The 26154-nt window shown below is 46.9% G+C and overlaps 1 long non-coding RNA gene across 2 annotated transcripts; it reads left to right on the top strand.

Moving 5' to 3' along the window:
* The first annotated feature begins 237 nt into the window (after positions 1-237).
* On the top strand, positions 238-24903 carry LOC135177819 (uncharacterized). 2 transcript variants are annotated; one of them, XR_010303166.1, is made up of 6 exons: positions 238-370; positions 11445-11550; positions 15149-15319; positions 20227-20328; positions 23847-23959; positions 24285-24903. It is a non-coding gene; the product is annotated as an uncharacterized LOC135177819 (long non-coding RNA). The 2 variants fall into 2 exon arrangements; XR_010303165.1 differs by lacking the exon at positions 238-370 and adding an exon at positions 5691-5790.
* The last annotated feature ends 1251 nt before the right edge of the window (positions 24904-26154 follow it).

Below are 26154 nucleotides of genomic sequence, written 5' to 3'. Positions count from 1 at the left end.
CATTCACTAATATTGCTTCCCTTCAAAGATTGTTTTTATTTGCTTCCCATGCAAGCATTATTTGCATTTTTGGACCTTTTTCTGCCTGCTTCCACCAAACAAACAACTTCAGCACTTTGTCTAGCACAGATCGTTTTAAGGCACGTTTGAGCAATTGTGATTTGCCACATAGAAATTTGATGGTTTACACCTGACCATAACATTTTCTATTCATCTGACAGATTGCCCTCGCTACAAGAAAGATGCTGAGCTGCTGGAGTGGCTTCAGAGAACATCTTCTGAGGAGAGGCTGAGGGAATGTGGGTTATTCGTCCTAGAGGCTGAGGGGAGGCCTTTTGCTCTCTATAACTTCCTGAAAGGTTGAATTCAGGTAAGGAGGCAATTTCTTCTCTCTTCTTGAGCATCTCCAGGGAAGTTCACATTGGGTGATTCTGTGCTCCACAACCTTCCTGGGCAACCTGTGCCAGTGTCTCACCACTCTCACTGGAAGGAACCCATTCCTAACATCTCCCCTCATCCAGTTTAAACCCCTTGTTCTGTCATTGCAAGACCTTGTCAATAGTCCCTCCACAGCCTTCCTGAAGGCCCCCTTCAGATACTGGAAGGCCACTTAAAGGTCTCTTCGAAGCCTGCTCTTCTCCAGGCTGCATAGCCCCAACTCTTGTAGCCTGTCCTCATAGCAGAGCTGCTGCAGCCCTCTCATCTTCGTGGCCCTCCTCTGGACTGTCTCCTACAGTTCCATGTCCTTCGTATACTGGGAGCTCCAGAACTGCCCCCAGGACTGCAGGTGGGGTCTCTGAGCAGAGCCAAGGGGCAGAATCCCCTCCCTTGCCCTGCTGCCCACACTGCTCTTGCTGCAGCCTGACACAGGGTTGCTGTCTGGGCTGCGCTCACACTGCAGGCTCCTGTTGAGCTTTTCATCACCCCAGATCCCCAGGTCCCTTTCCTCAGGGCTGCTCTCAGCCATTCACCACCCAAATGATTCTGTGCTTCGAAGATTTTGACTTTACAGGCTGTTTACCCAACCCTGCATTACCATTTGGGGGTAATGCCAGTACCAATGGCAAGTTCTTCTAATCCATACATTCTACATGTTCTTTGTGGACAACTCACAGCTAGAAAGGATGGTCACTTTATTAGAGGATTTACTCCAATTGTATCGCCTACTCATGCTTGCTTTTAAACTGGTGGTTTTCCATCAGGGAGGAAAAGGAAAGGGGTTTTTGAAGCCAGATAGAGAAGTTAGATTAGGTGAGCTCTTAAGTCACAGAAGATTTCACAACCTGTGTAGGCATCTTTGAGTGATGGAAAGTGGCCTGAAGTGAATGACTTGAAGGATTTGGATCATGATAAAAGCAGAGCAACAGAAAATCAAAGAAATCAAATGAGGAAAACAGAGTTTAGAATTGGCTAGGCTGGTGCTGACCTCACTCACACGAGTATTTTATCACTTGGTCTCAGTTTGGAACAGCAAGTTTGTCCCTGTGGGGTACATAAAGGTCAGGCCAAGTGGAAACTGAGCTGGCCTATCTTTTAAACTCCTTGTTTGGTGTGTAGTCCTACGTACAAATCAAATGCAGCTGATGAAAAGGCAAATTACCATCTCATTCAGAAGCTGTGGTGCAATGAAACATAGATCCAGAGCCTGAGGAGACTCTCTAGAACTCATCATGTCTTGTCATTTCACTCAGCTTTTAATAGAATCAGACAGGTTGGGAGTGACCTCCAAGCTCCTCCAGTTCAACCTAGCACCCAGCCCTGGCCAGGCAACCAGACCATGGCACTAAGTGCCTCATCCAGTCTTGTCTTGAACACCTCCAGGCACGGTGACTCCCTGGGCAGCCCATTCCAATGGCAAATCACTCTCTCTGGGAAGAACTTCCTCTTAATATCAAGCCTATATCTCCCTTGGGCACAACTTGAGACTGTGTCCCCTTGTTCTGTTGCTGCTTGCCTGGCAATATTGGGACATTTCCTTCAAATATCTAGGCCCAAAAGCCTCCTGTGAACCTGCGCTGCCATTTAACAAACAGCAAATAACACAGTTCATATAGCAAGAAACAGCTCCTAAGTGTGGACATCCAGACAAGCCTTCTGTGAACCTGCACTGCCATTTGACAAACAGCAAATAACACAGTTCATAATAGCAAGAAACAGCTCCTAAGTGTGGACATCCAGACTGGAAAAAAGACCAGGAAGAAAACCTCCAGGGTTTGTTTTTAATCCAATTAATCCAAGCAGAAGGAGGAGCTCTAGTGAGCTTTGAAAGATTTTATAGATGTCTCTTTGGGCCCAGGGAAGGAGTGGTTTGGGGAGCAAGATGTGCCAAGACCCTGTCCGTGCCTCTGCTCCCGCTAGAGATGGGGCTCCCAGCCCTGGTGGGTGCAGGGCACAGTTTGAGCACAGCAGCTTTCTTGTGGGCTGCTTTCTGCATGTGCATGGGGAGGTGAAATCATGCTGCTTCTTTCTGGAAGTCTGGGAAATGTCCATTGGGATGGACTCTCCAAGAAAAATACTGGGTTTTGAAATGCACCTTGGAAGAGTGCTAAGAAAGACTGCGGGAAAGGGTAAGGAGAGGAGAGCAGAGCCCTCCCACTGCTCTCCCCATGGCTGCACCTCCAGCCCATGTGGAAATAGTTACCTCCAAATAACACATCCTGTGGGACCATTTCTAGTCATTTCACAGAAGCCTTATTAAAAAAATAGATACTTTATTAACCTGAGATTCAGGGACTTGAATTCATGATAGAGGCTGTAAACTCTCAGCCCATGGTTCACTTTTACAAGAACGATTTGAGAGCTTGGAAATGGAAATCTTGTGGAGAGAGGCTTAAGGAGCTCAATTTGGTGAACTTAGCAAAAAAGCAGATCAGGCCTGACTCTGTGCAGTAAATGCCTTTGGAGGAAAAAATACTGCATACAAAAGGGCTTTATAATCCAATGCGGGAGAACATAATGAGATTCAATGACTGGAAATTTTAGACAGGCAAAATGGAGAGATCAGGAAAGGAGAGGGGGCTGACTGCTGGGACAGACTGTTGAAAGGGGCAGGAGATTTGTCATCCTTTTGCATCTTGAAATCAGAACTGGAGGCCAGCCCAGATGACTTTGGTGAGACACAGAGTAGTAGGCTCAATTAACGAGTGAATGTGTGAAATTACTTTCTTGGGGATTTATACTGAGCGTTAAGCTTAGATGATCTGAATTGTCCCTTCCAGCCTTAAAAACAGGGAGGAGAGGTGCAAGAAAAGAAGCTAGATACCCAAATTCTACCAAATTGCAATTGCTGTGCCCTCTGGGCTACTTTGGAAACCAAGCTGTAAGGGAAAGGAGAAATGGTATCTATTCTGAGTGCTGGCTTTATGGAGGGACAGACAGAATGATGCATGCCATCAGACGCCGCTAGCACAAACCCATTTGTAGCTGGTTTTCCTACTTGGCCCCTCCCCAGCAGGCTTTTCTTTTTTATATTAATTAAAACAAAACAACAACCAAAAAAACCCCAACCCCACACCAAAACCTAAAAATATATCCTCAGAGGCATTAGTCACTCTGCCCACATATTAATAAATTGCATAATGATGCCACCAAGCATCCAAAAACCTTTCAAAGCCTTATATATTATTTCTTTCAATAATACTCTAAAAAGCCAGCGAGGCTTAATGGAGCCACATGGTATTGTATTTAATCCAGCAATCTGGAACTGTCTAAAATCTCATCTATAAATTAAGATAATATACAATATGTTTTTTCATTTAATTTGGTTCTCCCCATTTTGGTAGGCAATAACTCCCTAGGACTGTGTCTTTTGCAAGAGACTTTTGTCTACCGAGCCTTAGATTTGTAATGTTGCTTTTGCTTTTAATTGCTCAGGGCTGTTCTTTGCAATAACTCAGTCGGTTGTTTGCCAGCCAAAGGAAAGTTTAATGGAACCACAGTTTAAATGGGCAAAGTTTAGAAATTATGCAAGTGACAAGAGGCTTCCTGGGGCTTTTCCATGAGTTGCTTCTCTTGTGAGTTGCTGCCCAGAATCTTGCTGCTGTGCAATGAAAATGGTGAGCTTTGCAGAGCATTGAAGGCCCAGGCAACCACCAACACAACAAAAGAACACAGTCTCAAGTTGTGCCAGGGCAGGTCTAGGCTGGATGTTAGGAGGAAGCTCCTGGCAGAGAGAGTGATTGGCATTGGAATGGGCTGCCCAGGGAGGTGGTGGAGTTGCCATCCCTGGAGGTGTTCAAGCAAAGACTGGATGGGGCACTTAGTGCCATGGTCTGGTTGATTGGCCAGGGCTGGGTGCTAGGTTGGACTGGATGATCTTGAAGGTCTCTTCCAACCTGCTTGATTCTATGATTTACAGTTGTCTCCTTGGACTCAGCTGAGTAGTTGGCATTTGCTAGCAAGGCTGTTTAGGTCAAGAGATCTCAAGAATGAAGAACCCCAAATGCAAGTATTTGCCAGGCTGGAGGGGAAAAAAAGGGGCTTTAGTTCAGGGTTTGGGGTGTGAGGCAGGTCTACCTCTGCTGTACAGTGCCTGCAGAAGGCTTTCACATTCTCTGGCAAGTCATGATAGATCATAGAATCACAGAATTTTCAGTACTGGAAGAGACCCCAGGTGGAGTACTGTGTGCACTTTTGGAGCCCAGAGGAGGTCTTTCAGCTGTTATAATTTCTAAATCCAGTAACCCCAAAAAATGCACACCCATTTGTTGGTTTTAGAGCTAAAGTGCTTCAGTAACTGGAGGGAGGAAACTGTATGTTCTCCAGTATATTCTGCTCTGCTGTTTGACATCTTGCAGCAGAAGAAAGCCAGGTGTGGAAACACAGTGAGATGATTTGTTATGGGGTCGGTGAAGTAGATGCAACATAGAGGTGTTGAAATCTGGGGCATACCTTTCTTTTGAGAGAATGTGTAGGAGAATTAAACACATTCTGGAAAGTAAGAGGCCTGTGCATTACGAGTGAACAGCTTTGAATCATAAGAGCTCAGGTTTGGGATGATCACATCAATAAAACTTCTGTCAGGCTGAAATACTTCTGTTCATAATTTCTGGTTTGGTTTTTTTCCTCAGTTGGCTTTGAGTTTTCCTTGGCTTCCTCAAGATTAGACCTGACCTTGGTCAGAAATATTCTCAGGGTTACAATCTAATCTTCACAATTTTTTGGTAGGAGCAGGCTGTATGGAGGCCTCTTGCTCTGCCCATGTCCACAGAACTGGTCCAGTTTTGGAAGGTTTATTTTCCTTTGCTCCCTTCCCAATGCCCCACTCACCAGAAGTGCAATCTACAGCTTTCTCATCCCTCCATGGAGTATGGGCAAAGCTGCTTGGCTTGCATGTCCCAATCCTTCTCCAAACTGTGCTCTGCATCCCTGCAGCTGCACAGGCATCAAGCTACAATTGTAATAAGTATCTCTAGGTGCTTGATTTAACACCAGATTTGTTAGACTGAGTTTCCCCCCTCTGGAAATATCAGGGTGATATAACCAGACTTGCTTTGGTCTTCTTGCAAACACCAACATGGAGAGCAGCTGAGTTCACAGCAGGAAGCATCACATGAGAGGGAAGAGTATTTATTATCCATGACACCACTAAACTTCATAAGCAGCAGCTGTGAAGAGAAAAACAGGTGTGATCATGAGCACTTAAGGCTAGCAGAGCCCCATCACTTCTGTCTAGGATGCACTAAGCTATACCACACCTTCCTCACCACCTCTGCCATCTCCCAAGTCCTTCAGGATCCACAGTGGAAGGCCAAGCTTCCTCCAGAGGCCCTGATCCAGCACTTGTAGGGAGTAGGTGAAAATTTACTCATTTTCGGGTAGGAGGAGGGCAAGGGAATTTTCTTGCAGTCCAGCAATTCTCTTGAGTTTTATTGATATTGTTACAGAGCAGCTTCTCTGAGGTGCTGAGGCTTTGCCTATATTGCATCCTTCTTCTCATCCTGCTCCAGTAACAAACCCCTCATGGGTTTTTGCTCTCTGGCTTTCATGCTTGCTGACACAGGCTGGAAAATGTAAGAAGGGCGCAAGGAATGGGTTAGTCACACTTGTTAGTATTTATCCCATCGCAGAAAGGAGCAGGGCTGACCTCAGAGCTCGGGCTTTGGAGAGTAGTTAGGAGAATGAGTCCACCCAGCTGAAATCTGCATGCAAAGCTCATTTGGTGCCTGGAAAGAGCTAGAAGGAAATAAAGGTCTTAAATGATCTATTTCCGCAGTTAATGTTTTGTCCTGTTTACAGAATCTCACCAGAATACTGAGGGGTTTGTTTTCTTCACGTGTTTGCAATGAGGAGAAATGGCCATGCAGCTCAGTTTCATTAATTCAGACAAGGGGAGGGGGGGGAGGGGGCACGGGGCTATTTTTTTTTCCTTAATTGTTGATTTTTATATATATTTCTAACGGTTCTCAAGAGACTTTAGAAATAAAAAGGCAGGTGAATGGAAGAGATAGGGAAAGGAATCCTCTTTAATGATCCTGGGGGCAATTTTGAGTCGTGTGGACTCAATTAGAATCATAGAATCAGTCAGGGTTGGAAGGGACCACAAGGATCATCTAGTTCTAACTCCCCTGCCATGGGCAGGGACACCCTAGCCTAGATCAGGCTGGCCAGAGCCTTATCCTGAAGGGAGGCTGTAGCCAGGTGGGGTTGGTCTTTTCTCCCAGGCAACCAGCAACAGAATAGGGGACAGAGTCTCAAGTTGTGCTGGGGGAGGTCTAGGTTGGATGTTAGGAGGAAGTTGTTGTCAGAGAAAGTGATTGGCATTGGAATGGGCTGCCCAGGGAGGTGTTCAAAAAAAGCCTGAATGAGGCACTTAGTGCCATGGTCTGGTTGATTGGCCAGGGCTGGGTGCTAGGTTGGCCTGGCTGAGCTTGGAGGTCTCTTCCAACCTGGTTGATTCTATGACCCAGCCTGGCCTTAAACACCTCCCTGGATGGGGCCTCAACCACCTCCCTGGGCAACCCACTCCAGGCTCTCACCACTCTTATGCTTAACAACTTCCTCCTCACCTCCAGCTTTGCTCCATTCCCCCCAGTCCTGTCACTACCTGGGAGCCTAAAAGGTCCCTCCCCAGCTTTTTTGTAGGCCCCCTTCAGATCCTGGCAGGCCACAAGAAGGTCACCTGGGAGCTTCCTCTTCTCCAGCCTGCACAGCCCCAACTCTTTCAGTCTGTCCTCACAGGAGAGCTGCTCCAGCCCTCTGAGCATCCTCCTGGCCCTTCTCTGGACACACTCCAGCATCTCCACATCCCTCTTGTCATAGGGGCTCCAGAACTGGATTAAAGTGGGGGTGGGGGGGAACTACACAAGCAAGCTATTTTGGCTGGAAAGTATGTGTAATGTATGAACAGCAGGGAGAAAAAATAAAAAGCTTTCCTTTCTAAATAGAAAAATCTTTGAAAGTAACAGGGGGAAACTGATGGGAAGGGCTCAAGTCCATATATTCCCACCTCCTCCGCCTTGTGCTCCCTTAAAGGTGAGCTGCAAAATGCAAAAGAGAAATGTGTTAAATTCAGATGACTCGCTAGGGTGTCAGGAAGTGGCTCCAACAACCACACGAAGTTAACTAACACATTCCCAGGTTTTTTGTTCATCTCCTTCCCCTGCTCTTCCCGTGAAATCTGGGGTTTGGTGGGGTTTTTTTGCTGCTGCTGTGGTTTCTGCCTCCAGGCAGCAGTGCAGTCGCTTGTCCACCCGAGCAGCACCTCGCCCCCCCCCTCCCAGGGCTTGCAGGAAGCCAAGACTTTTTGGAAGGATATTCCAGAAAGTAAGAAAGGAGAATTGTAGAAAATGTATTCCTGATCTAAACATCCTGGCTATAGGAGAAAAGAGACAAGCTGTGAGGAACTGTGTGGTGAGATTGCATTGCTTTGCCCTTCATCTTACTATCCATCTTACTATCATTCACCTGCTCTGCTCTGGGCCTCTTGCAGCAGTGTGGTTCCTTGATATCCATGGTGTTGAGCACTGTGGCCACAGTAACCCAAAACGTGAGTAATGCTGTGTTTGCCAGTGACTGCTTTCAGTTGGAGGCACAAAGAGAAGCAGTTGGATGTGGGGAAATGTTTTCTGAGCTGTGAGTGGCAGAATCTGGTTTTCAATTGGAAGTGCAAGGTGAGAGTAAGTCTCATTTGAAACACTTTGACAGTGGATTAGGTCACTGAAAGAAAGTTTGAAAGGCAAGACACCCTGATCCAGCAGGAGCTGTTCCACTGCTCGTTGCAGTATTTCCTGTCCCATGGGCCAAGTGCCCTGCAGAGCCCTGCCCCACGCTGGCAAAAAGGCACAGATACGTGGTTGTTTCTCGTTAGCTCCCACTTTTCCCTTTGGAAACGCTCCCCATGTCTTTCTCCTCCTGCTTGGCAGCAAAGGGGGCTAGGGAGAAGCTTTAAATCTAAATGGAATGGAGTTGTCTGATTTACAGTAAGTAGATTTTTCATTTGAGGTGGCAACACAGAGAGCCCTGTGCATTACCTTGGATTAGTGTGATAGACACATGCACAGATGCCATGCCTTTATGCCTAGGATATAAAAATAGTGTATTGTGGTAGTGCTCTCTGTGTGTCTGCATGCAGCTAATTCATGTAGTACAGCACGCTCATCAAAGGACATTCCTTAATTGCATCCTAGTATCTTTTAATTACTGATGAAGTTGCAAGACTGCTATGAGTCTCTCTGCTGATTTATGTTCTTTTTAGCTACAGTGTGGGTGCAGCAATTCTTGATGTTTAGCTTTCAGTCCCTTAATAATAGACAAGACCTCCAAATTTGGGGGTTTGTTTGTTTGTTTGTTAAAGAATAAATCCAGCTGCACATCTGAGCCTCTATAAGCAAGGAAAGGCAAAGTGGTGTATGAAAGTAAGGGCTGCTCTCCCTCTCAGGGCCACTTTGGTTCTGTTTTCTCCTTTAACAGAAGTGTCAGAACTATTTGCTCTTCTGTTAGGGCCAAAGAAACAAACTGTGTATTTGGAAATATCTCTGCAGCTTAGTGTCTGCAAGAGAAAGTAAATTGAAATAAGAAGAGAAAGTGAATATTAATTTGTGTTCTCTCCTTTGGGAGAAAGATTTAATGAGTTTAAGAAGGAGGTTCTGCTCCTACTTCATGTTCAGTTTGATGAAGTTGCCCAACTTATCACGGCTCGCTGGAGGAGGTACAACGTTTGATAAAGCCATAACAAGAGAAACTCAAGAAGCAAGGAGGGGGGTGAGTCTTGCAGGGAATCACTTCTCCTTCTGTTCTGCTCTTTAATTTTTTTCCCTTTAGTGGAAGCAGTTGTCAGCAATAGAGAAAGTGAAGTTCATGCAGCAGCACAGGGACTTCGGGCCAAAGTCTGTCTGCATGAAATGCCTGTCTCAGAATAGCCTATTGCTGGTAGACAGTAGCTGAGCATGAGTCAGCAGTGTGCCCAGGTGGCCAAGAGAGACAATAGCATCCTGGGCTGGCTCAGGAGCAGTGTGGCCAGCAGAACAAGGGAGGTTATTCTGCCCCTGTGCTCAGCACTGCTCAGGCCACACCTTGAGTGCTATGTCCAGTTCTGGGCTCTTCCATTCAAGAGAGAAGTTGAGGTGCTGGAATGTGTCCAGAGAAGGACAACGAAGCTGGTGAGGGGCCTGGAGCACAGCTCTGTGAGGAGAGGCTGAGGGAGCTGGGGGTGTGCATCCTGCAGAAGAGGAGGCTCAGGGCAGAGCTCATTGCTGTCTACAACTACCTGAAGGAAGGTTGTAGCCAGGTGGGGTTTGTCTCTTCTGTTGAACAAGGGGACACAGTCTCAAGTTGTGCTGGGGGAGATATGAGATGGATGTTAAGAGGAGGTTCTTGACAGAGAGGGTGATTGGCGTTGGAATGGGCTGCCCGGGGAGGTGGTGGAGTCTCTGTGCCTGGAGGTGTTGAAGCGAAGCCTGGATGAGGCACTTAGTGCCATGGTCTGGTTGATTGGCTAGGGCTGGGTGCTAGGTTGGAGTGGATGAGCTTGGAGTTCTCTTCCAACCTTGTTGATTCTATGGTCCGTGAAGGTCTTTAAGATGCATGTCTTCTGTGTTTGCACATGTCCTCTTGCAGGAGCAACGGTGGGCCCAGGGCTGACGAGTGTCTGCTCCCAGCTTCATACCTCAGAGCCCCTAGTGATGACACTGAAACACCCCATCCATGGGACACAGCTGGCTCAAGGCAGATTTGGCAAAGCACAGCCCTGAGCTCCAGGCTAAGGTGCCCAGAGGTCTGTGCACTGTGCTGTTCATGTTGTCTTTGGCACCATAAACCTGCTGCTCTGCATTGCCCTTTTGACAAAGCCAGACAGAAAGCCAAGAATTGGATGATTTTTTTTTCCCTCTGCTCCTTTCTTTTTCAAGGTGTACTAACAACTTCCCCTTCATGTCCTGCTCTGGCAGCACAGTGGAAAGATGATGATCTGTACTCTGCTCTTACTGCACCTGTTAGATGATAACTGAATGCTGCAGGGGATGGGAAGGATGTGATCCAATTGAGTTAAGGGTCTTTCCACTGAAGTGTTAATTGCAAAATGTATTCCTGCAGACAGCAGCAGAAGCAGAGCAGAGCTGCTGCAGGGAAGGGTCGAGGCAGCTGAGTTGCTGCATTATTCTGCATCCCTCCCCAAAACCTGCTACCCAGATAAAAATGCTGATTGTCTGGCACAGCCATGCTGACAACATGACAGTAATTGTCAGGACCCGCTCTTTTCATCCCCACTTAGCTTTTCAGTTCTGCCTGCTTTGCTTGTGGGTGATGTAAGGCTGCTTTCCCTGTTTTTTTGTTTCTTCCTCTATCACTACAGCACAGCCATGCCATGCTTACCTTTTGGCAAGAGGCACTGCGTGGCAGGACTCACGCTTACAGCACATCGCAGGGCAACAAGTGCCTCCAAAGTGTCCATTCCTAGTAGAGCTTTTCACCTTCTCTTTGCAGAGCTTTTTGCCTTCTCTTTGCAGCCTCCCCACTTTATCATATTTAGCACCCCCATAACAAGCAGTCACTGGAAGTTCTGAAACTTTGCAAGATGCAGTGGCTTCAGGCAGGCAGCAAAGCTGTGTATTGAAATATGAATTAGTAGCGTGCGTATCGGCAGGATAGACCATCTGCCGCGCTCAGCACCCGGCTTTGAAGCTGGTTGGCTGGCAGGACAGCATGTGTTTACAGAAAACCCTAACAGTTGTAAAGGAGCCATTTAGGTTTATCGTGTCAACTCGTGTACAACTCCACAAGGAGAGATTCCTTTCACAAACTCTCATAAAAAAGATAGATAGACTAGTTCTGACCTCTCTCGAAACACGTGACGGTTGAGCTCCTTGCGAGGATAAAATACCTAGAAGGTGTGGGGGGGAAGTACCTTGTCATTTTCCCTCCTTAAGCATTAGACTCCTTGAATGCAATATCCATTCAGAGCTGAGTTCTTGCATTATAATTTAACTGCTTTTTATTTTCCTTCTGAGATACAAAGACAGGAGCTGCACACCATTTTCATACCACATTCTGCGAGCCGTTGTGAAAAAGCTGCCCAGAATAATGGCCCCATTTGGAGGTGATGCAGATGCCAAGGTACAGAGATCATTTATTTTCCTTCAAAATTAAATGAGGATAGGATTTAAAATGTTATGTTTTGCCTATATGAGCAATATTCCTCTAATCAAACGTTCCAAATATATTGCCTTGTTGTACCTTCTCTGTAATACAAATTGTCCGAGGGAAAGCACATGGCAGCACACCAGAAGCACATCATCATCCCTCTTACCTGGGTTATCACTTGCAGAGCAGCAGTATACCAAGGACAGGGCAGAATAAACCCATTTTGGCCATGGAGGTACTTAGGGACTAAGCATTCAGTTAGTTTCTTGTGTATGGAAGAATTATTAAACAAATCCTTTAGTGAATCATTGAATCATAGAATGGTTTAGGTTGGAAGGGACCTCAAAGATCAGCCAGTTCCAACCCTCTGCCATAGGCAGGGACACCTCCCACTCATCCAACCTGACCTTGAACACCTCCAGGGAGATTGTGGACCACAGAATCACCCAATGTGATCTTTGATCACATTGGGTGATTCTGTGCTCCACAACCTCCCTGGGCAACCTGTGCCAATGTCTCACTACCCTCACTGCAAAGAACCCTTTCCTGACATCTACTTTGAATCTCCCCTCTGCCAGTTTAAACCCATTCTTCCTCATCCTGTCATTACAAGACCTTGTCAATAGCCCCTCCCCTGCCTTCCTGTAGGTCCCCTTCAGATACTGGAAGGCCACTATAAGGTCTCCTCAAAGCTTTCTCTTCTCCAGGCTGAAGAGTCTCATGTGTTGAAACCTTTGCTACTCTTTGGCAGACATCTTTATGGTCCATGTAATTCCTCTACATAGAGATGCAGAGTGAAAAGGAACTGTTCTATGAAAAGCTAAGCCTAAAACCAAGCCCTCTCATCATGATGTCCCATGCATGATATTTCCTGGCTGTTGGAATGAGAAGATAAATTAAGAAACAACCAGAGTTGATTCATCTCTGAGATAACTCATTCCAATGTGCCTAAAAAAACCTCACAAACAACCCCTCCAACTATCTTAATGTATAGGTCTTAAGACTTCAATCAATTAAAAGAATAAAAAGGAAGGAAGTTGTTTCTTTTTGGTGGAAAAAGCCCTGAAGCAAACTGATGGCTGGCAAGATGAGAGATGGGAGGCTGGTGGAGAAAGCTTGCTCTTGCAAGGCACACCCCAGCCTTCCACTTGTGTTATTAAGCTCTCATGCATGGATGTTTTAGGGTTGGTAACACTGCATTAAAAAATGAGTGGAACTGACACTCTAAATAGAAATCTTGTACATTGGTAGTTCACAAGGAGCCCTGTGGCTTCCATGAGATAGCCAAGCTTGGGTAAGGGCAGGAGGCTGGTGGGATGAAGAGAAAATTATCCTTCCAGATGTTGTGCTCACCAAAATTCTCTATCTAGGCCATGCCTTAGCTGCTTAGATAAGAAATACAGATGTGGGATTGCTTTTTAGTATCACAGAGGTTTAGGTAACTTCTGTTTGCTCTCTCGTGTATCTATGTGCACGTGTGTGTATGCATTTGTGTTTGAAGAAGCTCAAATTCCTTTCACCTGACCAACAGCAGTCTGTGCTGAGAGTCAGGAATTTGGTGCTCAGCTGTGGAGGAGCAGAACAGAGTGAATCAGGACTGTCAGTATTCCATCTCCAGAAAGGCAGCAGATTAATACAAACCCACAAGAACAAGCTCTGTTCTGAGGACTGCATTTCATGCTTAGGGGCACCAGGGAGTGAAAGGTGTCCACAGCCAAGTTGCACAGTGTCACTGCAGAGGAGTTAAGTGCCCAGGATCTGATCATGGGGAGAATTGCAACACATACCTCACCCCTTGGCAACCACAGGTTGCTGTGGGCAGTCCTGGTCCTCTCTGAAAACAAAAAAGCTCTGGAAAGCCATCTGAAAAAGAGATTGGTGAGTCAGCTGTTGATCTACCTCTCCACCTTGGGTGCTCACTTTGACTCTTTGCATTAAGACATTTTTAGGGCAGACCACAGCAATCTTGTTTGGAGAGAAATGATTTGGCCACAGATGTCTGCCTGAAAAGATCTGTTTGGAGGAGGGAAGAAGCTGGTTTAATTTACAGGACATCATAGAATCATAGAATCAACCAGGTTGGAAGAGACCTCCAAAATCATCCAGTCCAACCTAGCACCTAGCCCTAGCCAGTCAACCAGACCATGGCACTAAGTGCTTGAACACCTCCAGGGACAGCAACTCCACCACCTTCCTGGGCAGCCCATTCCAGTGCCAATCACTCTCTCTGCCAACAGCTTCCTCCTAACATCCAGCCTAGACCTCCCCTGTCACAACTCCAGACTGTGTCCCCTTCTTCTGTTGCTGCTTGCCTGGCAGCAGAGACCAACCCCCCTGGCTACAGCCTCCCTGCAGGTAGTTCTAGACAGCAATGAGCTCTGCCCTGAGCCTCCTCTGCTGCAGGCTGCACACCCCCAGCTCCCTCAGCCTCTCCTCACAGGGCTGTGCTCCAGGCCCCTCACCACCTTTATTGCCCTCTTCTAGACAAGTTCCAGCACCTCAACATCTCTCTTGAATTGAGGAGCCCAGAACTGGCCACAGCACTTAAGGTGTGGCCTGAGCAGTGCTGAGCACAGGGGCAGAAGAACCTCCCTTGTCCTGCTGGCCACACTGCTCCTGATCCAGCCCAGGATGCCATTGGCTCTGCTGCCCACCTGGGCACACTGCTGGCTCCTGTTCAGCTGCTCTCTACCAGCACCCCTAGCTCTCTCTCTGCCTGGCTGCTCTCAGCCACTCTGTCCCCAGCCTGTAGTGCTGCTTGGGGTTGTTGTGGCCAGAGGGTAGAACCCTGTACTTGGCCTTGTTCAATCTCATCCCATTGGCCTCTGCCCAGCCATCCAGCTTGGCAAGGTGCTATAGATCTGTAAGTTAGCCTAAGACTGGCCATCCTGTTCTACATTTGTAAATGTTACAGCCTGGAGTGTCATTTTCACATTTAGTGCATATGCCTCCAGTTTCTTACTCTGGTTTTGTTCTTGATTCAGCTTGTGATCCAAGGTAAGGCACAACTGCTTCCCCATGCACTAGAAATGCCATGACCAATTCTACATGGCATCAGTGTTGTTATTATTACTACTCCTTGATTTGGGGAGTATTCTTCTCCTCTGCTTATTTCTGTTAAGTGGTGGAGTATGTTTTGAGGAGCAACACGACACCACCTGTGATGGCAGCGTTATCCTGACTCTTTCTGAGCATCCCTCACGACCGCCTGCGGATGGGATTGGTGAGCCTCCCTGCAAGGAGCAGAGTGGTGCAGCCACCCTACGTCATCTCCCTGCCTATTTTCAAGCTGTGTGCTGTGCCCTCCTGGGTCAAAGCGAAAATGGGAAAGGATCCCAAGCCAAAGTGTGTGGAAGATGACTCACTGGATTATTTTCTGCATTTCAAATATAACCCTTGCATTCTTGCCAATGTATCAATACAGTCAGGACCTCCCTCCTGCAGCAAGCCTCCTGTGTTTATATTTATACATACTACGTAATGTTTCTGTCAATACATTTACCCTTTCCTTTTGTTTGTTTGATTTTTATTTTTTTTTCTCACTCTCTCTTTCTTTTTTTTGCCCAAACAGGCACTGAAAGACCAAAACTGCAACCCACCCAAGGGTTCAGCTAGGGATGTCTTTGGTAACTGTGATCCTCCCCAGTTCGAGGACTTACAGAAACTGCTCAAAATGGCTCTGTGGTACTGGGCAGCTCATGACCTGTCCATCTTTGAGGAATAAAAAAGCAGTTCAGCTGAGGTATGTTCTTACAGAGAGAGAGAGCAAACAGGTGTAAGCAGGGCTGGGAAGGAAAGTATCTTTATTCTCCTTTGTATGCTAGTGATGTTCTGCCCAGCCCTGATCTCTTTACTCTTCTCCCTTGTCTGCTCGTGATGCTCTGCCCAGCCCTGATCTCTTTACTCTTCTCCCTTGTCTGCTAGTGATGCTCTGCACAGCCTAGTCCAGCTCTGATCTCTTTACTCTTCTCCCTTGTCTGCTAGTGATGCTCTACACAGCCCAGCCCAGCCCTGGTCTGCATGTTCTGCTGTTTTGGGAGGGAAGAAAGGGGTGGACGCAGATCTGGGAGGGCTGTCGTTATCGGGAAAATGTGAATGCAGAGTTCCCAGTGAGGAAATGAGGTTGATGCCCCAATGGAAAACTTCATCCTCAGAGCACCTCATCTCAGGCATCATGTCATTCTCAGAAAGTGCAGGATAAATACTGAGTTAATTGTGGCCAGAACCTGCAGCAATAACCTGTTTATGGGCAAGCCCTAGTCCTATTCTAGAAGAGCTGTAATCGTACCCTGCCATATAAATTTGCTGCTTTATTAAGCTTACATTCTCGACAGAAGAAAAAGTAGTGAGTTAGTTTGATATGTTTATTGCCCTTTGTCAGGATGGCAATATTTTTTTCCTGCCTTGAAAATAGATGTTCCTGCTTCTGTGGCTTATATATTTATGCTTTCCCTTAGCTTTTTCATTACTGTTCCCTTTAATCATTTAATGAGGAGCGTTCAGGTTTCTGATGATTTAGAATTATGACTCACAGAGACACTGGCAATATCTTTGCTGGAGTAACGTTGATCCTCTAAGTTTAAGGCTTTAAATTCAAACCACATGTTTTTTGCCACTAACTCTGAAAACAACCCCTGGAGTTGTGTGACTGTCACTAGAATATAAACCATAACTCCCCTGCAAACAAAAGCCGCAGTATTTAAATTGCGGTTAGGCTCCGAGAAGTGACTATTTTAATCTTTGCTCTGCTTTACTTGGGAGATCTGCTCCCTCTGCACATTCCAAATATCTCTGCAGATTTTTATAGACTGAAAGGAGATTTTACTGCTTTCCACTCCTCTTAGCCCCACGGAGGCCAGCCAGTGTGGGGCGAGTGAGCCAGATTTGTTCCAGACTCTCACACCAGCGGGAGTGTGAGCTGAATTCCCGTGGCAGGACCTGCCGAATGGATGATGTGCCAGCCAGGACGAGCAGTCTCACTTCCATGCCCCCCTGAGAGCTCACAGGGTGCAGTGCAGTTAGGGGTGGAAGAAAACCAAACCCACAGTGTTTTTCCTATAAACCAGATGGTTTGTGGGGAGGGAATCCCTGAAAGGCCTCTTGGGCTGGGAAGTTCTTTTGGAGTGCAGCTACCTGGATGCCACACCACTCCAGGGGAAGGGGCTCTGAGTAAAGGAAAAGCAGATGTGATGACACTAGATGTAGAACTAGGAAACTGAAAATAAGAGGATGGAAAAGTCATAGACTCATAGAATGGTTTAGGTTGGGAGGCACCTCAAAGATCATTCAGTTCCAACCCCCTGCCATAGGCTGGGACACCTCTCACTAGAATAGGCTGCCCAAGTCTCAAAGGAATTTTCTTTTCCTGCTGGGTTTGAGGAGATACTTCAGCTCCTTTAACATCTCCATTATGTGAACCCTTTCCTACAGCCTTCTGGGCTGTGCATCAGCCTCTCTGGACTCCTATAAACTCAATCACTGCTTTCCTCTTGACTCTCAGCCCCTTTTACATCAAATCCCATTTAGAGGGTAGCTGCTTTAGCTCACTATCTGCATTTCTGAGATGCAATTTTGTTTCTGAAAGAATCTCCTACTACAGTATTGGGAATGCTCCTCTGATACATGTGTATTCAAAGTAAATGTTGATAGGAGAAGCCCTAATTCATGTGAGATGGTTTTATTAGGCATCTCCTAACAAATCTCAGAGTACCTGAATGAAATATAACTATACCTACATATTCATCAGTCTGTTCTTGGAATTACATGTGAGCTCTCTGACATTTGGTTTTAAGGAATGACTAATTAACATGTGTGCAGGATGTTCTCATCTTCCTTCTTTCTAGTCCCAGAGTCAGGGAAAAGCAGACAAAACATATTTCCACTCTTTCTGTCATAGTTTGCAAAGCAAAAAGCTGCTCATAGCAGCCAAGAACTTCTCAAGATTTTTGGTACCTGTTGGGTGCTGGCATGGAGCCTCTTCTTGAGAGTTTATTGTTCTTAGAATCATAGAATGGTTTAGGTTGGAAGGGACCTCAAAGATCAGCCAGTTCCAACCCCCTGCCATAGGCAGGGACACCTCCCGCTAGAACAGGTCTCTCAAAGCCTGGCCTTGAGTACCTGCAGGGACAGAGCATCCACAACCTCCCTGGGCACCCTGTGCCAGTGTCTCACCACCCTCACTGTAAAAAGCCTTTTCCTAACATCTAGTTTGAATGCCCCCTCTGCCAGTTAAACCCATTACCCCTCGTCCTGTCGTTACAAGATCTTGTCAGTAGTCCCTCCCCAGCCTTCCTGTAGGCCCCCGTCAGATACTGGAAGGCCACTATAAGGTCTCCTCGAAGTCTTCTCCAGGCTGCAGAGCCCCAACTCTTGCCTGTTCTCACAGCAGAGCTGCTGCAGCCCTCTGAGCATCTTTGTGGCCCTCCTCTGGACTCGTTCTAACAGTTTGATGCCCTTCTTGTGTTGGGTGCTCCAGAACTGCATACAGTACTCCACGTGGAGTCTGTCATCTCCTCTGTGCTGGGGCCAGGATGACACTAAAAACCAACAACTCAGTTTTGCATCTAACCTGTTGCATCAGCAAGTCTCAGAGCACAGCAATGAGCAGGACAGCTTCTGGAGTACAGCCACTGCTGCTGGCGATTTACCTCCGTCACACCATGCTGTAAAACTGGGCTGAGCATTCAGCTGCTCCCCATCCCTACCATCCCTCTAAGATAACCCAGGCTGGATCCTGCAGGGTTGTTTGGGGTTTGGCTGCCTCAACACCATGCTCAGGAACAGCAGGATTAACTGTACTGCTAGTGAAAACCCAGGGCAAAACCCACTTTTGTTTTCAGTGAGGCCGACCCGAATCGCTTTCGTACAAGAGCAATGTGTGTGCAGGGTATTGCGCTTCTTGAGGCAGCAAGAAAATCATTCAGTGCCTCCCCTCCACCCTTTCTGAGGGTGCTGGGGGAGGGCAGGCACACCACACTGCCTCCTCTGAACGCCCTGGAGAAGCTGACCAGAACAAATCTCAGCAGGAACACACAAACCTCTATTATACCTTTTAAAAAGCTCCCCATTGAATGCAACCAGGCAGATGGGAAGGGCCCTTTTATTTCCTTCTTCTTTCTTCGCCTGAGTTCATTCTCTCCCTTTTGGGGAGCCAAGTTCAAAGAGATGCCAAATGCATCAAAACCTTCCCAATAAAGTCCCTTTTCACTTCCCAGCAGAGCAGAGACGGGCTGGGAGCGTGCAGGGAGCGCTGGATCTGCCGGTGACTTTCAGGACTGTGTGTGGCAAATCGTGTGCACAGCTCCCACAACAATGCCCTGAATTGGACATCTAATTCCCTGGAAATTAAATCCTTCAGCTGGTCAGAGAAAACAGGAGCCAAAGAGATTAAACAGTGCAGCAAGGAGAATCTTTGGAAGTCGATGGGGAGGGGTTCTTGCGGTTTGCTGTGTTGTTTATTTGGGTTTATATTTGCAGAGGGGTAGCAAAGTGATGGTTTAGCATTGCTTCCATCCCTATTTTAATCTGAACCATACATCCCTCCATTTCCCTCCCAGCAGCCTTCAAATCTCACTGCCAGGGGACAAAAATTACTCGTTCGGCTCTGTACTAATCACCCAACAGGTGAGCTCTGCCCCAGCAAGCACAGCCCCATGGGGATTAGAGTTCATCTTTGTAGCTCTGGGGTGAGCAAAGGGGCGGAGGCAAACCCCCTCCTCTTAGCTCCAGGCACCCCACATCACGCTTAGGTCCCTGGTAGTGCCTGCAGCAGCAGCTAGCATCTCTCAGGCACTGCACTGGCTGATGCAGCCTTTGCTCAGTCCTGAGTTCTTTATCCCACTGCAAACTCAGTGAGGAGTTGGAGCCATTTGGGTGTCAGGAAGGCCAGAAATGGGGCAGAGACGTTCTCATTGATCTTTTGCTGTTGGTTTAACAAATGTGAGGAGGTCCAGCCATGGATGCTCTGGTGCAGCGCAGCAGGTAGCTGGATGCTGGATAAAAGCAAAGCCTCTTCTCCTTAGGAAGCGATCTCCCCACAGGGCTGCTTTTTAAGTGCTACAAGTCAAAACTTAGCAGGCTTAGCAGTGACATTTTTTTCCCCTTAAAAAAAAAAGACAACCCAAAAAAAGGCAGTTTCCTATGTATTTTTACTGACAAAAGCCTGAAGCTTCCTTTATATGCTTTATTTTCTTTCTCCTCTGAAACGATCGTTAGACAAAAGCAGTTTTGCTGCTGGTTAATCAAGAGAGTGATGTGGCCCTGCATTTTAATCCTAAACCAATTAGCAGGATTTGACATCATGCCATTAGACTGCTTGAAACAAAAATCAAGGACAGCCTAATGCAGCTAGAAAAGAACAATAACCATCAGCGCTGCCCTGTCAAAGGGGAAGGAAGAAATTTGGCTGTGTGTGTAATTTCCAAGCAATCTCCCTTCCCTCAAACCTGTGCATTCAAATGAGGGAGCTAAATAATAATGAGAGGAGGGGGGGGGGAACGTTGAATCTCTAATCACATTACCCTAAACTGCACCAGGTTTCAAAGCAGGAATTGCTGTTCTTGCTCCTCAGCCGAAGATCAGCTGGCATTTGCAAACCCTCAGCTCCGGTTTCTGATTTCTTTAGCGGGTGTTTTGTGCCTTGCTTTCCAGGCAGGTCGCAGGCACACCAGGAACGGCAGCATCTCCCATGCAGATGCACAGCAAGGAACCCTGACGTGAACGCATCAGCATTCCTAAGAGACAGCTTCCCAGGCATGTAAATATTTCCTTTTCCCAAACCACCCAAAGATAATTAGTGACCAAACAGCGCCTTTTAGCAACTGTACTTTTTGCTGGCTGAATTGCACCTTCCAGCTGATCCCACAGCGGCCGCTCAGCTCCAAGCCGGTGGCAGGGGCTGGAGCCAGGCTGGCAAGTGTTAGCCCGACCACGGCTGCTGCCCGCAGGCAGAAATAAGCCTGGCAAAGATGTGTGGTGAGAACAAAAAAACGCAGGCATGCCCCGGGGTGCGGTATTGGAGGGATGAATGCCTAAAGCACATCAGGGACTCCACGCCTTGCTGCGCTCTGGAGGCTGGCAGCAGAGAGTTGGAGCAGGAGCGAAACCCAGCGTCTCGTAAAGCAGCATATGGGCAGAGCACAAATGGCTGAGGTTTTATGTCCTGTGCAATATTTTTATTGATATTTATTTTGATTTAATTTGGCTAATGTGCAGGAAAAATGAAAGCACGACGTGCTCCTCGATATCTGATGAGGAGCTGAATGCATTATCAAATTAGTATTCTTACACAGGCAAGGATCTTTAAGGTCTGCCCAGCAACTGTGCTGGAAAATCATGAGTCACTCCATGTAAATCATGGGATGACCTCCTGGAGCAGCAGATTGTTTCTCAAATGCTGAAGTGCTTCTGGAGTGTTGCAGTTTCTAGGCTTTCTTCTTCGGTCTTCATTTTCCTTGTAACAAAAGTGGAGCTCCCCACACCTAGAAACCACTTTCAAATAGAGAGAGGTTAAAATAAAATTAAAGAATTATGAGATTGATGATAAAATGGTGAAAGATGGCAGTGGTCCTTGGTACTGGTAGATAGTAGCTGAACAGGAGCCAGCAGTGTGCCCAGGTAGCCAAGAGAGCCAATGGCATCCTGGTCTGGCTCAGGAGCAGTGTGGCCAGCAGGACAAAGGAGGTTATTCTGCCCCTGTACTCAGCACTGCTCAGGCCACACCTTGAGTGCTGTGTCCACTTCTGGGCTCCTCCATTGCAGAGAGATGTTGAGGTGCTGGAACTTGTCCAGAAGAGGGCAGCAAAGGTGGTTGGGGCTTGGAGCACAGCCCTGTGAGGAGAGGCTGAGGGAGCTGGGGGTGTGCAGCCTGCAGAAGAGGAGGCTCAGGGCAAGCCTCATTGCTGCCTACAGCTACCTGAAGGGAGGCTGTAGTCTGGTGGGGTTGGTCTCTTCTGCCAGGCAAGCAGCAACAGAAGAAGGGGACACAGTCTGGAGTTGTGCCAGGGCAGGTCTAGGCTGGATGTTAGGAGGAAGTCGTTGCCAGAGAGAGTGATTGGCACTGGAATGGGCTGCCCGGGGAGGTGGTGGAGTTGCCGTCCCTGGAGGTGCTCAAGCAAACCTGTCTGAGGCACTTAGTGCCGTGGTCTGGTTGATTGTCTAGGGCTGGGTGCTAGGTTGGACTGAATGATCTTGGAGGTCACTTCCAACCTGGTTGATTCCATGTTTCTATGATTCCTTATCCCTCCTTCGAGAGAAAAGGGGCTGAAGCACAGCAAGAAGGATAAGGAGTGATGTTCACTTGCACCCCAGTCACCAACTGCATGCAAGTCTCTGCCAAACACTCTCAGGGCAAACTTGGGCAAGTGACATAAATCTTCCTCTCTCATAGCTACCATCTGCAATATAAGATAAAAAAGACTATTACCTCCACAGGGTTCTGAAGAAATTAAAGTTTTAAACTGGTGAGGTGCAGTGGCAACAGCAGAGCCATGCACAGGTTGGAGAGGAACAAAACATAATTCCCCAGAGAAGTTAATGGCAGATGAATCCTCTGTCTTCCTGCTGAAGCAGCACTCCCAAAGCTTACAAACTCTCCGTTTTAGGTGAATGAATTTGTGAAAGGAGGTTAGAGTGGGCAGGATGAAGTGGGGCAAAGGGTTAGCTGGGGCATCCCAACAAACTCTCTGTTCACCTTCCCCCCCAAGGCTGCCTCTCACTGCAAATCTGAATTTACTGTCCTGGTTCCCTTGCTTGTTAGTAAAGGAGAAAGAAGTGCATTTGCCCCTCAAGGGTGCTGTGAGACAAAGTTGGTAAGTGTTGAAAAGACACCCAAACTGGAGGAGAAAGCTGGCTTTGTTGCCTTCAAACAGAGACCACCACAGAACTTGCTTAACTTTTGCTTTAACATCTTCTGTTCACTCCCCAAAAAAATCCCATCAAACATGTCCTGACTTGAAATGGCTGCCAAGGGGTAGTGAAAGGAGATGCAGATTACAGATCCTCAGGGCTCTTGTGGCAGCAAAATTGTTTGTCCTGTGGATTTGGGCTGGATCCAGCGAATCAAAAAGTGCTCAGAGTGGACTGTTGAATTCATCCTGTAGGAGAAAAGAGCTAAAAGAACCCAAAACAAAAGGACACCAAAACCCAACAAACAAAAAAGAAGCAGCAGCAAGAAAAGCCCTTTATATTGAAATAATAATAATCTTGAGACACTGGCCAGGATAAAAGGAAATTCAGAGGGTCAAAGGCTAAACTGCAGCCTGAATCTTAAGCTCAATTGGAAAGTAAGGGAAGGAAAATTACATTGAACTGGTCAGACCTTGTAAGCTGGACTTGAAGCTTCACAATTAAAGGAGAAGAGTAGCACCAAATTCCTGGATATTCAGAGCTGGAGAAGGTACTTAAGGTATCGTACAAAATTTTGATCATAGAATCATAGAATCAGTGAGGGTTGGAAGGGACCACAAGGATCAGTCAGTTCCAACCCCCCTGCCATGAGCAAGGACACCCTACCCTAGATCAGACTGCTCGGAGCCCCATCCAGCCTGGCCTTAAACACCTTCAGGGACAGGGCCTCAACCACCTCCCTGGGCAACCCATTCCAGGCTCTCACCACTCTAATGCTGAAGAATTTCCTCCTCACCTCCAGGCTGACTCTCCCCACCTCCAGCTTTGCTCCATTCTCCCCAGTCCTGTCACTCCCTGAGAGCCTAAAAAGTCCCTCCCCAGCTTTGTTGTAGGTCCCCTTCAGATCCTGGAAGGCCACAAGAAGGTTACCTGGGAGCCTCCTCTGCCCCAGCCTGCACAGCCCCAACTCTTTCAGTCTGTGCTCACAGCAGAGCTGCTGCAGCCCTCTGAGCATCCTTGTGGCCCTTCTCTGGACACTCTTCAGCATCTCCACATCCCTCTTGTCTCAGGGGCTCCAGAACTGGATGCAGTACTCCAGGTGGGGCCTCAGCAGGGCACAGTAGAGGGGGAGAATCACCTCCCTGGCCCTGCTGGCCACACTTCTGCTGCTGCAGCCCAGGCTCTGCTTGGCTTTCTGGGCTGCAAGTGCACACTGCTGGCTCCTGTTGAGCTTCTTGTCAATAAAAGATTTTTGATATCATATTTATTTTTTCTACCCTATAACTCACTGAGACCTACAAAAGTAAAAGCTGTGTTTGTGGGGTTTTAGGCTTTGCCTGATATCACAGTGCAGGTGTTGTGGTCCAGCCTCTGACTAGAATGAATTTTTTAACAGGGATAATATCTTTTTTTTATTTTTAAAGCTGTTCTGATCTAGAGAAAAATCTAAACCCATTAAAAAACAACTTCTGTGAACCAAGACTGGCATGAAATTGTCCCAGAAAGGAAGCAGAGTAAACAGAGCACCCACAGTCTGGTAAGTGAAGAATTGATTACTGAAAATAAGGAAAGGAATGGCAGCTCTCACCCTGGTGGAAGTGGTGCCAGAGTGGTGCTTTTCCTGCTTTGTTCTGGGCAGGCCAATAGAGCAAAATGTAGAAAAAGTATTGGAGATGGTAACAGGATGCAGAGAAAAGACTGCAACTGCCTGGTGGTTTCCAGGTGTATATTATATATGTAGAGCCAAAGAGTTTATCCTTAGGCTTCCTGCTTGGAGCTCTTTGGGTTGGTTTGTTTAATCTCTAACCTCAGCAAGCAAAACTTTCTGTTTGTTTAATTATTTGTTCACTTTTGATTTGCAGCTACAAAATCCTTAGGCTTGCATTAGTCTGATGTGCATCCATCTTAATTCAAGTTGATCCATTGCAGTCTTGGCAGCCTCTCGACAGCAAACGGGTAGGAAACGACATTGGGCAGACTCCGCCGCAGCAGCGAAAGCAGGCAGCAAACAGCAAACCTGGGGCCATCTCCTGGAGCCAGTTCCTGGGCTGCAGCTCTGTCCTTGTGTGTGTATGGGTTTATTTTATTTATAGCCAAGCAGTTATCATCATAATTGTATCTGTAATTTCAAGGGTGCATTATCATTCTAATGGATGATGAGCACTCAACAGTCAGAAGGAACATTAATTAAAACAGAAGTTCTCCTGTCCTAGCAGGGAGAGTGTTCCCTAATCCCCATTATGGAAATTGGTTAAGCCAAGAGAATATTTCCTTTATTGTTTCAACTCTTCAGAAAGCCTTTGATGTCCTAAGCCAAAGCAACTACCCATCAGGAACTGAGAGATGTACTTTGGTTCCCCATGCCAGCTTTTTACTTATGTCTGTCATTTCATTTCCCCCATAATATGGGGGAAAGTCTTCGCCAACATCTTCGTTTTCATTCATTAGTGAAATCACAGTAATAAAACCACTTTGCACTTAGCTCCCTCCCAGGGTTTCTGTCACTGTGGTGTGGATATATAGAGAGAAGCCTCCATCCAAGAATGACCAGTCAGTAAAGTTTCTGAATATAAAAAAGGTCATAGCACTACAGGACTCTGTTATTGTCACTTAAAACTCTGCGAGGGACTAAAATTATGAGTGTGGGAAAGGTGTAAAATGTATCTGGCTGCCTTGGTTTCACTGGGGCTGTTGGTGAGCTCTGCCCTCCATCTCTGCCCTGGGCTCAGAATCACAGGACCACAGAATTTCTTAGATTAGAAAATACCTTCAAGCTCATCGAGTCCAATCATTGGTTTCACAGTGACAAGTCCTTGACTAAACCAAATCCCTCAGCACAACATCTCATCACTATGAATTGCTATGGTTGGAAAGGACCACCAGGATCAGCCAGTCCAACTTCACCCCAGCAGCCTTCATCACCAGACCATAGCCTCAAGCACCACATCCACTCTTTTCTTTTTAACACCTCCAGGGATGACATTTCCAGCACCTCCCTGGGCAGCCTGTTCCAGTGCCTGACCCACCTGCTCAGGAAAGAACTTCCTCCCAACATCCAACCCAAACCTCCCCAATGCAACTTGAGGCCATTTCCTCCACACTCACTCTTCTCACTCGCTCTTGCCTTTTTTCCCCCCCCCTCAAACAAGAGGTCATTTTGTGCCAGGCCAAAAGGTGCTCTGCACATCCACTTTTATGCTGTCCTCCATATAGCTTTAATCTGCAGTGGTAAGCTGCATCCCTAAATACTTTAAAAGGCAAAAAATTAAGCAGATACGAAAAAATGCTGCAGCTTCTGTGTTCTAGAAAGGCAGGGGGGGCAAAATGTCCCGAGGAGCTCACTTTATTAATATGAGATGGCAAATATTTTTTCCTGTTTATTAAATCATAGGAAAGGTTAATTATGGTTAGCGACTGTGGGTAGAAAACAATTCTTGGAAGATGCTTTTGTAACAACAGGTTGGCAGTATGCAGAAGCCATCTGCTTCCTGCAAATGTTAAGGTACAATCTCGAACTTGTGAGGTTAAAAATTACAGATTGCAGAGTAGTTTGGTAGAAGGAAAATCCATGTTGTGTTGATGTAAAGTTGCTCGGTCTCCTTGACACACAGCCTGGAAGGAATGCCAAGTTCCCTAAAGGACAGCGTTTGGCTGGAGAGGACCCTCACTGGGGGTATTCTACTCACACTGGCTGGCTGCTGAACTAATTAAGCTGCTTTTGTGCTGCAATGT

This window comes from Pogoniulus pusillus, chromosome 8, assembly GCF_015220805.1.
Source record: "Pogoniulus pusillus isolate bPogPus1 chromosome 8, bPogPus1.pri, whole genome shotgun sequence".
Lineage (NCBI taxonomy): Eukaryota > Metazoa > Chordata > Aves > Piciformes > Lybiidae > Pogoniulus > Pogoniulus pusillus.
The sequence above is the reverse complement of the archived record's forward strand: the minus strand, read 5'-3'. Positions and strand labels throughout refer to the sequence as shown.